The 16,790-nt window shown below is 42.2% G+C and overlaps 1 protein-coding gene across 8 annotated transcripts in view; it reads right to left on the bottom strand.

The window, feature by feature from the left end:
• TMEM150C (transmembrane protein 150C) overlaps positions 1-16,790 on the bottom strand; it is a 576,836-nt gene that overhangs the window by 332,269 nt on the left and 227,777 nt on the right. For all 8 annotated transcript variants that reach the window (XM_069626139.1, XM_069626145.1, XM_069626142.1 and 5 more), the window contains one exon: positions 7,629-7,743. The gene's annotated coding sequence lies outside the window, so the exon portion shown is untranslated. The remainder of the gene's footprint in view (positions 1-7,628; positions 7,744-16,790) is intronic.

Raw genomic sequence — 16,790 nt, 5'->3', positions numbered from 1 at the left:
AGAATCAGTGCCTCGATGCCCCCGGGCTGTAGTGCGCTATACAAATCCAAATAAATAAAATAAAATTAAGAATACAGGTAGCTAAGTCAGGCTTACCTCCATGTACCTCTACGTCATCCCAGTACTTGTGTATGAGGCAGAAGGCCTCATACACAAGTACTGCCTCATACACAAGTACAGGGACGAGGAAGAATAGGGCTAGGAGTAATGACGATTACCAATAAGTAACCAAGGCGTTAAATACAAATAGTGGCGTAACACCATTGAGTTGACTGGGCTTCAGTACTCCCCATCCCCCTGAAATTTTGGGCAATGTTGACTCAACCTGACTGACCTTCAGAGCAGTTGCCGGACAGAACAGCACCTGGGTTTCACTGTTAACAAGGGCCCAGCAATTACTAACGTAAGGCATTTCACTTTTAGTACCTGCATTGAAATGCCAAATTTTTTACACAATTTAAATCGTAATGTGTCTTTAGTACTTGCATGACAGGGGAGTGATTGGAAGGGTGGAGAGGGAACAGGAGGCCGCTCATTCTCACAGCAGTCCAACTTTTCTCAAGATGCGGTAGAGTGGGTCAATTCCTTTTTAGAGGGGAAGCAAGTTAGAGTAGCTAGCGATAGTGCTGAAGCCAAACCCACCACGCTTATGTACGGTGTTCCCCAGGGAGCCTGTGTGTCGCCCTGCTTTTATAATATCTATACGATTCCCTTCTTCCAGATGTTGGAAAGAGAATGGATCATATTTGCAAATTATGCGCCATCCCCATATCAGGATCATATGTGGAGCACGAGGGACGGAGTAATTAAATGTATTAAAAAATCCAGGACTGGATGGTGGTAAATGGCCTAGCTATCAACAGCTCAAAAAACGAGCTTTTACTAATTGGGTCAGAGAATAAACTCTTGAAGCTAGGACCCAGCTATAAGACATTTTCTATAGATAGCTGCAAAATAGATGTCATGAGTAAGGTTAAAACGCTAGGCATTTACTTAGATAAGAACTTGAACATGAAGGCATAGGTGAACAGTCTTGTCTCCTCAGCTTCTTATTTTATCAAGCTGTTTCGTTGCCTTAGACAATTTGTGTCAGAAAAAAATTCTGAAACACTAGCAAGGGCAATTATTGGATCGAAGATCGATTATTGCTGTAGTCTTCTGGTCGGCTTGCCGTTATCAGACTTTCATAGACTCCAGGTCCTACAGAATGGAGCGGTCAGAGTTGTGAAACGTCTGACAAGAAGAGATCACGTGTCGGATGCACGCCGAAGTTTGCATTGGTTGCCTGTTCAGGCTAGGGTTGCCTTTAGGCTTCTCCTTATTACACACAAATGTGTACATGGAACCATGCCTACTTACCTCAAAGAAATTATCATTCCTAAGAAAAAGACCAGAAATCTCAGATCGGACGAAACAAACACTCTTATTGTCCCGCGTTTTAAAACTAAGAAATCGAGGGATGCAGCTTTTATATCTGCAGCTCCCCAGAAGTGGAATTCTCTTTCATCTACACTGAGGGTTATTGTATCTATTGAGGTCTTCAAGAAAGGGCTAAACACTGCTCTTTTCTCATAGAGCTGCATCTTCCATCTGACTTTGCTTTCTTTTTCGGCTGGGCCTTCGGTCAGTTTTTGTTCTGTGTTAGATCTCCTTTGTCTGAGTTTTGTCTTTAAGCGCCCTGCCTTAGGGTACCTGGTGCGCTATATAAGTGTTAAACATAAACTTAAGTGGGTGCTTTCAGACTAAAAGGAGAGAGTTAACTGCTTGTAACATTGAAGCTACACTAGAATAGTATCATTAAAATGCATAAAGAAGTTAGATGCACCCACACAAATAAGTTTGCCGCTCCCCCAAGCCTGTGAAGTTAGCACCTCTCCCAACATTTGAAGGATGAGCCCCCCGAAGTGTAGGTTTTGTAGCGCCCCTGAACACAAGCACACACACCATTCACCATATACACACACGCACACCCAGTCATCCATACATACATTTAAGTATGCACCCTTTCACCATACAGGCACACCCAAGCAGCCACCCGTACATTTAAGTTGCACCCTTTCACCATAGAGGCACACGCACCCAGGCACCCATCCATACATTTAAGTGTGCACCATTTCACCATGCAGGCACACTCAAGCAGCCACCAATACATTTAAGTGTGCACCCTTTCACAGTACACGCACACACGCACACCCAGCCACCCATACATTTGTGTACACCCTTTCACCATACACTCACACAGGCAGCCACCTACACATTTAAGTGTACGCCCCTTACCATACACTCACACACGTCATGGGATTGAGGGGAGCCCTATAACCTCAAAAAGAAATTGCTTCTTTTTGAATTCACTCTGACTTCATAAAGAAATTACTTCCATTAAGGACTGAACCATAACGGAAATAATTTCTTTATGAAGGCAGAGTGACTTCAAAAATAAACTATTTCTTTTTGAAGTCATAGGGCTCCCCCATGTCATGGGGTGGGGGTAGCCCTCGGACTTCAAAAAGAAAGTTTATTTTTGTAGTCACTCTGCCTTCATAAAGAAATTCTTTCTGTTACAGAAATAATTTCTTTATGACTGCAGAGTGAATTCAAAAATGTTAAAAAAATATTTTTTTAAAACAAATCTCCAAGTGGGGCCCCCGTTACGCCAGTGGTTATGCAGGCCTTGGCATACGAGGCAGGACAAGACGGGAAAATTGAACCGTGCTACTATAGCACTGTTGGAACTTCTAAGCTCTGATGTAGGGTTTCTGCCTCTCAACCGCAATTTGGGGCCCGTTGAGATACTGTGATCTTGGCCTTTGAAGTACCTGGAATGGTTGCTGTGGGTCAGTTGCAGTAACCCTCCTCTTCGTGTTGCTTAGGTGGGGGCAGGGTCGGACCGGGGCATAAAATTGTTTCGGGCACCAATGAAAGAGTGGCCCACCGTTGCAAATGCCAATTCATTCCTTTTGTGACAGACTATTTGAGAAGTACCCAAAGGGGAGGTTTTTGATAAAATGTGATGCAAATTGGGCATTTTAAAGAGTAACACTAGTCAAAACTACTTGCCGCATGGTGAAGTAATTTATCAAACTGGCACACATGGGCCAAAAACACAGGCCCACATTAGGATTTTGTGTTTTTAAGTTCGGCATTGGCCTATTGCCATATGGGCCAGCTAATAATTCCCTGTGCGCCCGTTTTGTTTCCATCGGCTGTGCTTCTCAGTGGGTGGCATACCTAGTACACTCTTCATGCAACTCAAAGTCCTGAGGAAGTAGGCACCACCCTAGAATAAATGGCCTTGGTGGAGCTCCTGCTGGAAGGACAGTAGATTTCAGGGCAATCTTCAATGATTTCTCTGTGATCCATCGTGAAACCATGGACGTAATTATAGGGGGGTCAGGGGGTTTTGTCTCCCCCCCCCCCCAACTTCTGTGGCATGCCTTTTTGTTCCCCCTCAACTTTTGGAGGGAGGGCAGTGGGGCCCGCAATCAACAATTATGTAATTGCACAGCATAAGCCCGGCTGGGGTGCCCAGCAAGGCTTGCACTGTCTCATTACATAATGCTGAGATACCCGCCAGCTGCGCTGCAACACATTCAGGGCCAGTATGTCCTTCATGGCTCAGTCCCTCACCCTGGCTGGCCTGACGCAAAGTCAGCAGCCAGGGTGCTGAACTGGGTGTTGCAGGGCCTGGCGCCTGGGCTGCCACACTAGCAGCAGCACTTCCAGGGGCCACAGCATAGAGAATCACTTTCCAGCTTTGTGTTTGTGAGACACACAGACCGGTACTAGGAAGCTCATTCAGCTTGCTGGCTTCTGTCTGGAGGTGCGTGAGTGCGAAGAGGTTGGTGTACCATGAGACGTAGCCCGGGCGGCATTTGAAAGCAGAGCAGAGGTACTTTTAAAAAATAAATAATAATAATTTTGGATTGTGTTTGTGTATGTTTGTTGGCGGGCTGGGCTGCATGAGGGCGCGTGTCACATTTGGACAATGTGAGCAGAGCTCACAGTACACATTAAGGCCCCAGGTATGTAGACACACTAACCATAACAAATGGTGCATGCTCGGTGGCAAGCCACAGCTCGGCAATGCCTCTAAAATTAGTCTTGCCACTTTTCAGATGTTACAAAAGTACCACCATCCTAATTATTATATGGATTGCACCAACAGAACTGACTTCACAGAAAATGACATTGCAAGGCGCATCATCACTCCTTGATATTCGGAGGCACCATGGAAGTGACCTTAGAATAAGTTGCCATAAATAAGCCAAGTGACAAATAACTTTGTGGTGCAAAATACCTAAATTGCACTTTTGTTATATGAGGAGCAACTCTATAGTCATTAGGCTTTTCCATTATAATAACATGATGCATTAACATAAGCTTTGAAGTGAATCAGAGTCACTTACAGAGCTGCAGATAAGGCACAATGCGATTAAATGATTTGCTCAGGATCACACACTTGGTTAAATGGTGAAAATGGGATGCGGACAATTTAAGCGACCGCGCACATCTTTCCAGGTTTAGTTGATAGATATTTATTAAGGTTTTTCTTTACATTTCATGTGCTTAAATAATTATTTATAGCAATGCCTTGGAAGCAAACCACATTACATAATAAACTAGCCTTTCATAGTAAACTAACCATACACTATATACATTGTCCTAGAAATATGTTGAAAAATGGGAGTATGCGTTTAATTTTATTCTCCCCATTCTGCATGCAAAGTCACAATAGATCATGTAGATTAATGTGAGCCTAACAAATCCCCCTTGGGTTTTAAAGCCATAATCATTATTTCATAAAGCATGCAACATTATGCACCCTTCTCACTTCTGATCACTCCCTCCCATTCACATGTCTAAAGGGATAAATGTCCCTGCTAATAGTACCCCCGTCCCTCCTATCAGTGCCTAATCACTCACATTGTAATGCTCTGTTTATACAGAGTAACATGAGGACCCTTTGCTGCCCGGAGCTCCTTGGGACGTTGTCTTGGCAGCAGGACACCTCTACCATTCGGAACGGGTAAGGTGTCCTGTTGCCAGGACATTGAGCATGCTGAGCAGGAATTGCTCAGCACACATTGTCCTGCCAGCAGGACACCTTTGCTGTTGGGAGCCCTCTTTGATGTGCCGAACGGGAGAGGTGTCCCAATGACAAATATCCCGGTCTGGTGCTTAAAAGAGCCACGGGGGGCAGCCTGACCCCGCTGCCTATTCCGTTTGGTACGCCACTGCTTGGAGCCATTTGAACACAGGAAAACATACCTTAATTTTAATCAGTCAGAATCTTGTGCAAAACATCTATCAGCACACACACATATAAGGTGCTGTGCAGAACCGAAGTTTGGAGATATATGGCATTTAGAAATTGATATCAAGTATACTTGGTCACCCACTGAACTGCATTAACCGATGGCTTCTGCCTTTGAATGAAAGGAAGAATCAAGGGAATTGCTGATATTCCAGTGAATCTGTTCCTTTCGGCCATGGCTTTATAGTACAGCTAGGTCAAGTCAATTTAGCCCAAAATTTCAGGTATCAGGGGGTGATTAAGTCTGGTCTGCTCAATGGACGTTGCACCACTGTTTCCCTGTGTTATTGTAGATGTACATATAAATGTTGTGTGCACACAGTGTATGTCAATGGAGGTGCTAGGTGCATTTGTGTGTGGGTGAGAGTGTATGCAAGTATATGTGTGTTGACTTTTGTGTCTGAATAACTGATAAATAATGCATTGTTTGTATGTTCTATTGGAATTAAGTTTTTGAATGTTATGTTGTGTCACTGGGTACATGGCAGGCCGGCTGGAGATGTGGGGGGGCCCAATTGAATTTTAAAGGTAGGCCACCAGTCTTATGAAAGTTATAACAGAGCGTCAGCAATGGACTCTTGTGGTGTAGTAGTCAAGTGTTATCCCTCAGGGATTTAGGTTGTTTGACCGAGGTACAAAATCACGGCGAAATTGACCGTAGTCAAAACCGAAACCCATGTCCACCCAAACTGCCAGTACACCCATAAACCCCCCCATCTTACCTTTTCTCCATCCGCCGCCTCTCCTGTACCCTGCAGCATCAGATCCATCCATATAACGCAGGTCGGATCTAACGCTGCAGGGTCCCTTTTTCTTATTTTTTGTTGTTGGGTCCCCTGCCACCTATGCTGAGGAAGCAGGGGACACCCCTGCAACTGCCTTAGTCAAAAATACCGAACATGGGGGCCAGGGGACACCCCCCCCCCCCAACTCCAGCTCTTCATGTTCGGTATCTTCGGCTTCGAACTAATGGTGGTGACCGAATTCAGTGAAATCTACCATTCAACCAAATTTTATCTATCAATTTGGCCGAAATGATCCCTAAGAGCCACCACCCACCCTCTGTCCACCTCACCCCTGTCCCCCCCAACATTTTCAGCAAAGAAACTCCACTGCATGAAACTCTTATAAGCTATCATTAGAAAGCTGAGTGAGGATGCGGGCATCCACTGCATGCTTGGTCCCAGCCTTGCAGGAAAAGACCTCCCACTCTCCTCCGTGGACTTAAGCATGGCAATGGCTCCACTGATCAGGTATGAACCAATCAGCTAAGAATGCAAATATATCATTTGTTAAGCGGTTTCTTTGTTCTCTGCCCTCCCACAGGCATCCTGTTGGATTCTTTGAGGGTTGCTTGCTTCATGTCCGGTCTCTAATTATCTCACTATAATATGGATCGTATTTTTATCTGCAGTTTGGTGCACACCTAATGGGATATTTGTGCTCTTCTTTGTTAACTGGCGGTTCCCTGGTCGTCTGGACCACTTATCAAGTGTGCTATGTCAGGCAGTAGGGCATTCCCTGCACACAGTGGTGGTGCGCAGTGGAGTAACTTTGCTGAAAATGCTGGGGGGGTCATGACATCTGAAGAAAGCGTGCCCCAGCCAAATGAATGGGGACAAAATGATGTGCCATGAAAGTTGGGGGGGGACAAACACCCCTGCACAGTAATTCTGCCAGCAGTAAATCCCCCAAAACCTAAAATTTGGCAGTGCAGAAAGAATTGATGTAATGCGGTCACTGCCAAATAAGTGCCAGGAGTGGAATTAACACCACTTTTTTCCCCACACTGCCAAACTTGTAAGGAGTGCCTTTACGCTCCTCATCTCCGATAATAAATGGACATTACCATCAATTATACAGTCACATTCCATGTAATGCTCTGAGCATTTGTATGTTATGTTCAGAATACAGTCTGCTGCTGGGTCACATTTAATTTATTTATTTTAATTGGTTATTTATTACACGCTTAATACCCAGAGGTTTCTAAGCGTGGACCCAGGGATGAAACCTGTGTTGCTTCATGTCATCTTGCTTCAAAGGCGAGCGCGTTGCCCCTGAGCTATCCTCAAAGCGATAGCAGTACGACACTATACAAATATCAAGTAACACAACATAATGCACGCACCCTGAACATCTGCACACCTAAGCATGTCTCATTGAGCCCTTCAGTGAGGACTAGCCTCAGCCGGGAACGTCAGCACAGGCAAACAATGTGGTAAGCAAATGCTGCCCGGGGACGCCCCAGAAAAGATGCAACAGTCTAACCTAAACACATTTGCAACCAAATAACATTGTAAATAAAGAAACTCACTCAGCAATGAAGTACGTGCTTTTTCTTCAAGATCACTGTTGCTTTGCAGGGACATTAAAAGGTTTCAAAACGTCTGCTCGGATGCTTAGAAGCTGGAGGAATTTGACACGAAACGCTATGAAAGAAAGCACATTAGCTCACATTAGTCTCCACTGAATATGTTCCACTGGCCCATACACATACAGAAAAATCAACACTAAAACAAAATACAAAGCTAGTGTGCTATTTTTACAAGTGTGCAGAGAGCCACAGTACAGCACATCCTAAATGAAGGGCTGGGTCAGTCAGTGCTAAGCTGAGGTCCCGCTAAGGTGCTCCGTAGTTAGATTTGAAACAAGATTCCCACGTTGACAGTTTTGTTTGTTTACCTAGACCTTTTGCTGTCCGTCACCGATCGCACTGAAACGTTTCAACCATACCATTTCGGTCACAAATGCACCCCTGAGGAAATGTTTTGCTTGCTCCCTAATAATGTAAAATGGCAGAACCAATCGCCACCTGGCCCACCAGACTCAAATGCCCCATTGCGAGGACGCGCCATGAGTCTTTCCTCAAGCTTTGGTCTAAAATGAGAACACTTTGAAAATTGGTGCACAAACTGGTTTACATAGTAAAGATAATTTGACATGTTCACAGCTTCGATTCGAAATCGTTATCTGTCAAAACGCGGCAGGCATTTGTGTCAGCCCCAAATACCTGGACTATTGGAAAAAGACAAGGGGGCGTACTCTGTTGAATACATATGGACATATGGGACTGTGGGTATATATATATATATTACTATTTAATACTAATAAAGATTTACTGCTGCATTTTGGTTAGCTCACCTTTATGGTCACTAAACAATTTTCATTGACAAAGTGAATGCAGGCATGCTTTTGCTTTGAAGTCCATTGCCATCCACAGAAGAATAATGAAATGCCATGTTTTTCTGTACACTGCTTGTTGCTCGGATGAATTGTTTAAAAGAAATACGAAAACCATGTAACATATGATGGTACTTGTGTCACAATAATGACTGGAACATATATCTAAATAATGTATCCTTAAAATATATTTAAAGAATGTATAATAGGTATGTTGTAAAATGGACAAATTAAAAAACGAAATTGTGATGTTTAGTGAATGGTTAAGATAAAAACCCTCTTTGCAATGCACTTAAAAAAATGAATTTATGAAAGGTGTGCAGACTTGTATCCCAAAATAAATATGCGACTTGTGATAATTATTTGTGTCAACCCCCAGATGAGTGAGCTATTGGAAAAGAATAGAGCGACCACTCTCACCAGAGAATACGTATTTAACCATTGTCACTCCAAACCCAAGTACCAAAGTAGCTGCTTTTGCAGATGGCGCTGCTCTTTTTACAGGTGAATTATTCAACACTAGCTGTTCCTTGCATAACATATGCCGTTCTAGCATATCTTAAAGGTCAATATCGGTCAGTAATTCATATGGTCACGTCTGTCCCCATTCTTAAATATTTTAATTACCACTGATCGCTTCCAGGATGGGGGCGTAGGTCCCTGTGACTTATTCATGGTCATTGAAAATAATAAACGTATCCGATGGAATGAGAGGTATGTGCGGTATAAGAACAGTTTATAAGTTCCATCGATCACACAGGCCTTTATGATGTGTCCTTGTAAAAACGTAATTGTCAACCTTGTTCCAAAGCAGAGTCCCCCGTGATGGCATAAGATTTTGTAGTAGCACAATTACAGCACCTACTTTCAGTTTTAGCTCATGAGGAGGCATTCTTCCCGTTGTGCCGGTAATTAACTGTTCATTGACACTGGAACAGCTGTGCCCTTTGTGACGATAAGTGGGGGTGGAAAGAAGTAACTTCTGAATGTTTGTGATAGTGGAAGGTGACCACATAGAACCGTGCTCATTCCGTTTGTTGAAATGGTATCTGTTGTTGAAGTGGGAGCACTTTGCCATTTGGACAGCAGAAGGCAACCCAACACTGATAAATTGCACCTGTATGCTGAAATATTAGCTGTTGAAGTGGGTGCACTTTTCCATTTCGAGAGCAGAGAGCAGCTTAACACTGAGAAATTCCAACAGCCGAGTATAGAAACATACCTAAGCATTATATATATATATATATATATATATATATATATATATATATATATATATAGATATAGATATATAGATAGACAGATAGATAGATTTGTGTATCTCCTGATACTTTGGATCAGGAGAAAAGTCAATTTGCTGGTGATAATATTGGAATCATGCTTAGGGCAAGAAGCCCTTGTCTAAACATGATACAGTTTAGCACAGAGCAGAAACCAACCAAAAATATACAATTTGGGCAAAAGGCGCATAAGTGTTCCGATTAGATTATTTTTCTTTGTAGTGGTAGAGCGATGGATGGATCAAGCTAGTTTAGTTTTCTAGACGGCAGACAGGCTTGATTGTGTACAACATACTGATGTGAAACCTTTTAACTAATTTCTTTTTCTTAACATAGGAATGAACATATCATGCTAGACTTCACGGATTTCTAGACTTGGCTAAAAAGAGACCAGAATATTCCGGGACTATTCTGAGAGACCACCTACATGGACACTTTGCATGCGTTCAGCTACATTCTAGTATTTCCAGACAAATTGGGTGATCAAGGATATCTGTCGATCATTCATCAGAAAGCTAATACCTGCTACGATCAATCATTAACAAGTACGGCATGAAAAACGTCCTAGTATATCTCCATGAGTAGGAGCATAGAAAAGTGTATTTAGGGAAACATTTTCGATTTGCTTTACTCAGCATTAATTCCTATTTCATGACTATAGCGGCAACTACATCTCCATATCTAGTTCTTATCGATTGCCCATTTATCATTGGCACATTTCAATGATACTCACTAATGAGTCGACCCCTTAAGGGTCTGTTTTAAATGAGATCTAAATATATCGAATATATTATATTAAGTGCTGATGCCTCGACATAACTTTATTCATTATTCACCCTTATCGAATTCATGGATACATTTTCAAGATGGCTACCCTTGTGGGCCATTCTTACTAGTTAACTTACTAACTCTCTGAGGGTAAACACCACAGCAAAGACGGTCTAAGTGATATGAGAGAAGGCCACTTGTACTTAATTTCATTCAATCCAGTGGAGGACGTCACATTACTAGAGATGCTTAGGCAAGCTTTGAACTCGTTGACATACAATTTAGGTATCTAGAAATAATAATTTCGAGACATTCACTTGCTGAAAAGGATCCAGTTGTTCATTTCTGTTCAAAAAGAAGTAGGACCAATTTTAGTTTGCTTTGTTGAACTCATCAGGCTAGGCATGCACAAAAAATAAAAAGCCTAACATTCATGAACTGCAGTTCCGGATTGATCATGAAAGACCATCTTTTAGGTCATGAGATCCACCCTACTCAGTACAAACAAATCCACCTAGAAGTATTGCACGCCTTCCAGAACTACTACGGTGGTGATGCAGCGCAGTCAGGCTTCCAGATAAGCGTCTTACCAGGCCTTTTCATGCATTACAATCCTATAAATATGACAGCTTTATTTTTTTCCTGCTAATGATCTGCAGCACTTTCAGAAAGAAACAGCACAATGATATAAGGGATGGGTCCTTTCTGTTCAGCTTCTGTTTTTTGTGTATAGATGCTCATGGAGCAAACCGAAGCATTGAACATATTTATTTTCCTAGCATTGTAGGATCATATAATTACTAAGATGGAAAGCTGAGTTACAACTGAGAATTATCTTTTGTAACAAATTAGTTTTTTTCAGTGAAAGCAAACCAGTATTGCACAATTCCTGTGCTGTGTTCATCGATCAAAAAAGATGCATCTATATGGTGTGTTCATACACATTATTGGTGTAGGACAATGTTTTCCACAAATGTAATACATACTTTAAAACCAGACATGTTTGCTGAACAACTGTTTTGTTTCCAATGGGTCCTATTCATTTTCAAGTTTTGTCAAGTTTTGGTTGCCTTTTGCACACTTTTTACACTTTTGCAGAGGCAAATTATGTTTACTCTTATAATTTAATTTCCACTCTAATTATAAAAACAGTGTGTAAAATGAGGCGTATGCAAGATCTAGTTTACATCAATTCAGCCTTAACTTATAGACAATGGTGTATATAACTATAAATGGTCAGTGGCAGCATAGTCCTTACTCAAGGGTGTGCAATTGTCATTACAGCAACCACAGGAGTCACAGCCTCTGTCAAATCTTCAAGACTACAATTAAAACATCCAAAACCTGACTCTCCATGAAGTGCACGAAACAGTTACATTTGTAATTGAAATAGAAACTCAGCAAAACCTGTCCATGTAGTGTAATCCATGTAGGTATTTAACATCTTTATGTAGCACTTCATGCATGGTTCGGCCAACTTCTAGGCACAGTGATTATTATACCTCAGTGTACTGACTTCTGAAGGATGTTAGCCAGTAGCATAGCTCAGTCGGTTGAGCGATCACTGCTGCAGTCTGTGCTTGATATGCTGCTCGAACATTCGAATACCGGCAAGGCCAACTCAGCCTTTCATCCTTCCGAGGTCGATAAATCATTACCAACTTCGTTTAGGTGATAATTGCATGTAGATATTTTCTATGTACAGACCTTTAGCACAATTGCTTTATAAATAACAAATCACAACTCTGTCCAGACAAAATGTGACCATGAGATTAGATATAGAATTTAGCATTTAATCCTTACCTCTCTGCACTGTTGTATCATACCATTCGGTAATACTAGTTACAGGAAATGAGGACTTTCATTAAACATCAAAACACAATTCTGCTATTGAACCTCAAAAACATAATACAATTCATGTTTGCTTTACTGTGTAATTGGCCCGGTTTTTGTGTCTTAAAATGTATACAGAAGAAATCAAATCGCCAGACCTTACAAAAATAATGAAAGGTATTGAGTGAATTATCGCTCTGTGTTATTTTAGAATCCCCTTCTTCAACATGTTTGATGAAGTGAACTAGCTGTAGAGTGGCTGGAAATTGGTATGGAAATAATCTGGTTTTCCAAGACTGAATTCCTAATCATGGTTTACTGAATTCATACGGCTACTGAAAAGCTTTTCTGATTCGAGTTAGCGTGAGCATTTTGATTAGTCGTTAACAATGTTATATTAGTTATATCTTTGAGGATCTTGCACTGCTGAGGCAATTAACTGTTCCTGTTCTTTGTGGATGGTTCTCCCAATGCTGTATCGGAAGTCACATGCTAGGCATGTTCATTGTGACAGTAATTTGGCCTGCTGAGGCCTACGATGTTCCAGTTATGAGTGAGTGTAGCTTGCACTGCTGCGGTGCAGCCCTTAGTTTACCTTTTCAGTGTGGGGGTGCTTGCACTGCTCCATTCCATGCAGTTCATTTTCTATGCAAGTGGAACTTCTACTGCTGTGACCCACAGTTTACCTGTTCCAAGTGTGGTAATCTTGTATTGTTGAGACAGACTCACAACATTCCTGTACTATGTGAGTTAAGCATGATCTAAAGAGATTTAATGTATACCTTTTCTATGTTAAAATTGGAGTGTGCACTACTGAAGGCTTTGTTACATCTGTTTCATATGACAGGAGCATCTCCTGCAAAGACACATTCCTGATATGTTCTCTATGAGGGAATCTCCTACCCTTGCTTTAGACCTTGCCCTGTTTTCCACCAGTTTACATGATTAAAGCTTGCATGGGGGTTACCCTGAATCACCTTTTCGGATTATTAGCTTGCACGGTTCCTACTCCAACTGATCTGTGTGAACGAAGCGTTAAAAAGCTTATACTGCTTTTGTACCCTTTCTTTATATGCAAGAGGAACATAGAGGGTTAGTGCTCATCTGTTCCATCTGGGAGAGGGTGTTTGTGCCACTGCACCATGTACTTTATCTGTTAATTGTGTGAGGAACCTGCTTTTCTTTCACAATGCAGAAAGCTACCGCATGGTAATGATTTCCATACAGTTTTTACTCTTAGCACACGGCTGGATATCGCATACTTTTTACTTTGTTGCAAAGGAGAAAACTCATTTTTACTCTCTTGAACTCACATTTACTTCAAAAGTTTAAAAATAGGGAGTAAAATACTCCAACCTCAAAATCTTATCTGGAGCATTGGGCGCAGTATAAAAACATATTCAAATAACATAACAAGGATGACCACTAAGAGGCATCGCTCAAGTACACCCCAACTCGGAAATGTTTTGAATGACCCTAACTGCCTTTGTACCCACTTTGCCAAACACCAAGGTACTGATTGACTCCGCTTTTTCCTGGCAAAGCTTTGACTAACGCAAAAACAAAATCAGTGAGTAGCAATTTAAAAAATAAAGATTTACAGGTGTTTCACAGAAGGATTTTCTTCTTCTCTATAAACTTATTCCAACAACAGCAAAAGTGCGTTTTACCAGGGGCATGTTAAGTTGTGGGTGTGTTATGGTTCTATTTTAATGGGGAAATGTAACCTTGCAAGCATTAACAAGCCTACAGAGTTTGTCTTCGAAAACATTGTGAACAAAGTGTAGTGAAAAAAACGGTGTAAAATAGAAGATGTGTGGAATAAGAAGGGATATGTAGTGAACACATATTTTGGGGTGAGAATAAAGTCTATAAAAAGTTTTTGGTAAAAGGTCACTTGCTTTTCTTGCCTGGCACAGAGAAAATGAGTTTGAAGCAAGCGATTCAAAGAAAGGCCACCTGTTTTGGGTGCAAGAGAGGCTTTTTGTAAAGCAGTAGAAACATACATGAATTGTCCTACAGTAATAAGTTTCATCTGATTTTTTGGGGAATACAGTTTTGAGTTGTAATTTACAACCACGTCTAGAAATAACTTACAAATATGGTAATTTGCACCAAAAGAGGGCCAGTTCATGAACCAAATCACGTGTCATCGCATGTGTGGGTGAGGTGCTAAATAAAAGGCCATTATAGACATGATGTACATGATGTACAGTATTGTTCCTGACCTTCATACACAACAGTAGGATACTCTTAATGCCACACCCTAACGTTCTAATTTGATTTTTTTAATTGTTGACAGGAATGCTTCGCTGACCAATCATATTGCGGCCCATTCCATTACCCATAGCACTGTTCATTTTAAACACGCCCACCATTGAACCTTTAAGGGGAAAAGGAAGCTTGGCTTACGTTATTGTGAATCTCTATAACCACAAGTTGCTGGTCTTGTCAAGCAATATCCAGACTGTGGAAGGCTTTAGAATGTCTGAAGCGGCTGTGCCTTTCCACTGGTCCTGTACCACTGCTGTGCAAGCCCTCTACAATTTTCCTTACAATGGAGTCCAATCCAAGGAGGTGCATTAAGCGCGGCGGGTGAGGACACGAGAAGGTACTGGGGGAATTTTACCAGACTTGCATCACTTCAGTAAAACTCCACTGATGCCAGTCTTCGTGTGGCGGAGAGAGGTCGTTTTTAGCGACTAATTTCCTTTACGTGTGCCTTTTCTTTTCTTACTTCTAGAATCTTACCACATACCAAGGGATTCCATTCCCAGCATCGCATTTCTCTGAATGCAACCCGGCTGTAACTCACTCACTGTGTGGAACTCTTGAGGTGCAGACTGGTGTACTGCGCTCTTTCCAGTTTTGGTTCTTTATTTTCAAAAGCAAAGAGTAAGAGAATTGCTAACAACATTTGCCTGTACATTGTGCACTTTGGTTTATGCAGGTCCCTGTACAGGATGGTGCAACAGAATCTCCATGGATTTTCACTCCAGCCCACCCCCTCTGCAAAGCCACCATTAAATGCGACCTCCTTCTTCAACGCGCGTGTCACCAAGAAAATTCAAATAGCTGGTACTAGGTCGCTCTTCTCAATTGACTCCAACACAGAATCTCCGCTTCAGGCACCTGGGCTGTTGTCCAAGTTCTAAACCTCTCTTCTGGATGGTGACAACCCCCTTCTCAAGGCGGTCACGGCCACCTCCCTGGCACCTCAGAAAGCCCCCGAGCAGGCTAAAGCCTACCTCAGCATAGGTCTGTAGAAATTCGATCACATTACATTCACCCACACAGAATTGAGTTGGCTGCACCTCCAAACCCTCATTATCTTCAAGATAGCCTGTATTACCTTGGTAGGTGTGGGATGTTTTTACCCATGCATCCGAGCCCTACCACAAAAACTGTGCAGTACTGGCATTGAAAACATCATGATGGCCATAGCTTCCCAGAAAATGCTCAGGGAAATGCATGAAGAATAGGCTGCCACCCATTTTTGCCGATGATATGGGCACAGAAGGGCACTGCCTAAAACCACCATTGGACTACCCACACAGTAGCCTGAAACCATTGGGAATGGCAATGCTGATTGCCAAAAGCAACCTAGAACCGTGGGGAATTCATTTTCTTAAATCCCAAAAATGGTTGCATTACCAGTACTCACCACTATCAGAAAGCCGGCGTTTTAAAACAACACCAGACATTTGTGTAAAACTGAATAAATGAACCCAAAGCAGGCCAAAGAAAGACTTACTGAGAGGTGGATACAATGTAAAGTTATATTCTGAAGTGACTTGAAGGTTTATAACAAGACTGGCTGAGCTATGCATGTCAGCAGCCTAACTGAAACTGGATTAAAACCACCAAAATCGAAATGTTTAAATTAACTGAGTGACCTACTTTTGAGTGTCACATAGTTTGTAACTGTTAAAATGTCATAGTTGTGAACTTAGAATCAGCATTCTAGCTGCATGTGTAAAAATTGTTAGTTTATTTGAATGCAGAAAACTGGGTAACTAGAAGTGACATTAGCTAGGGCCTGTCTTAAGGAACTGAATTCTGCCTGACATCTACCCCCACAGGAGTTAAAACCTGCTCAGCCACTCTTCCCCTTGCCAAAAGGAGTTGTCACCTCTCTGATTAGATTAGGGGTGGAGCAGCTACAGGGAGTTGAACAAAGGCCTGTCCTGGGCCCAGGCAGAGGGTTTATTGGGGGGAGGCCATAAATGGCTTCCTCTTGAACAATGGGCCTTCCAGGGCCCAGGCAGATGGTTTATTAGGGGGACCGTAAAATAGCTTCCTCTTGGCAGAAGCTGGGAGGGGCAGGGTCTCTGAGCTTGGCAGAAACTGGATAAACTGGTTTCTCCACCATGTGACCTGGGAAGACACACCCCTGTTGGCCAGAATATGATTTT

Source organism: Ambystoma mexicanum, chromosome 6p, assembly GCF_040938575.1.
Source record: "Ambystoma mexicanum isolate Mex_15411 chromosome 6p, UKY_AmexF1_1, whole genome shotgun sequence".
NCBI lineage: Eukaryota > Metazoa > Chordata > Amphibia > Caudata > Ambystomatidae > Ambystoma > Ambystoma mexicanum.
This window is presented reverse-complemented; position numbering and strand designations above follow the sequence as displayed.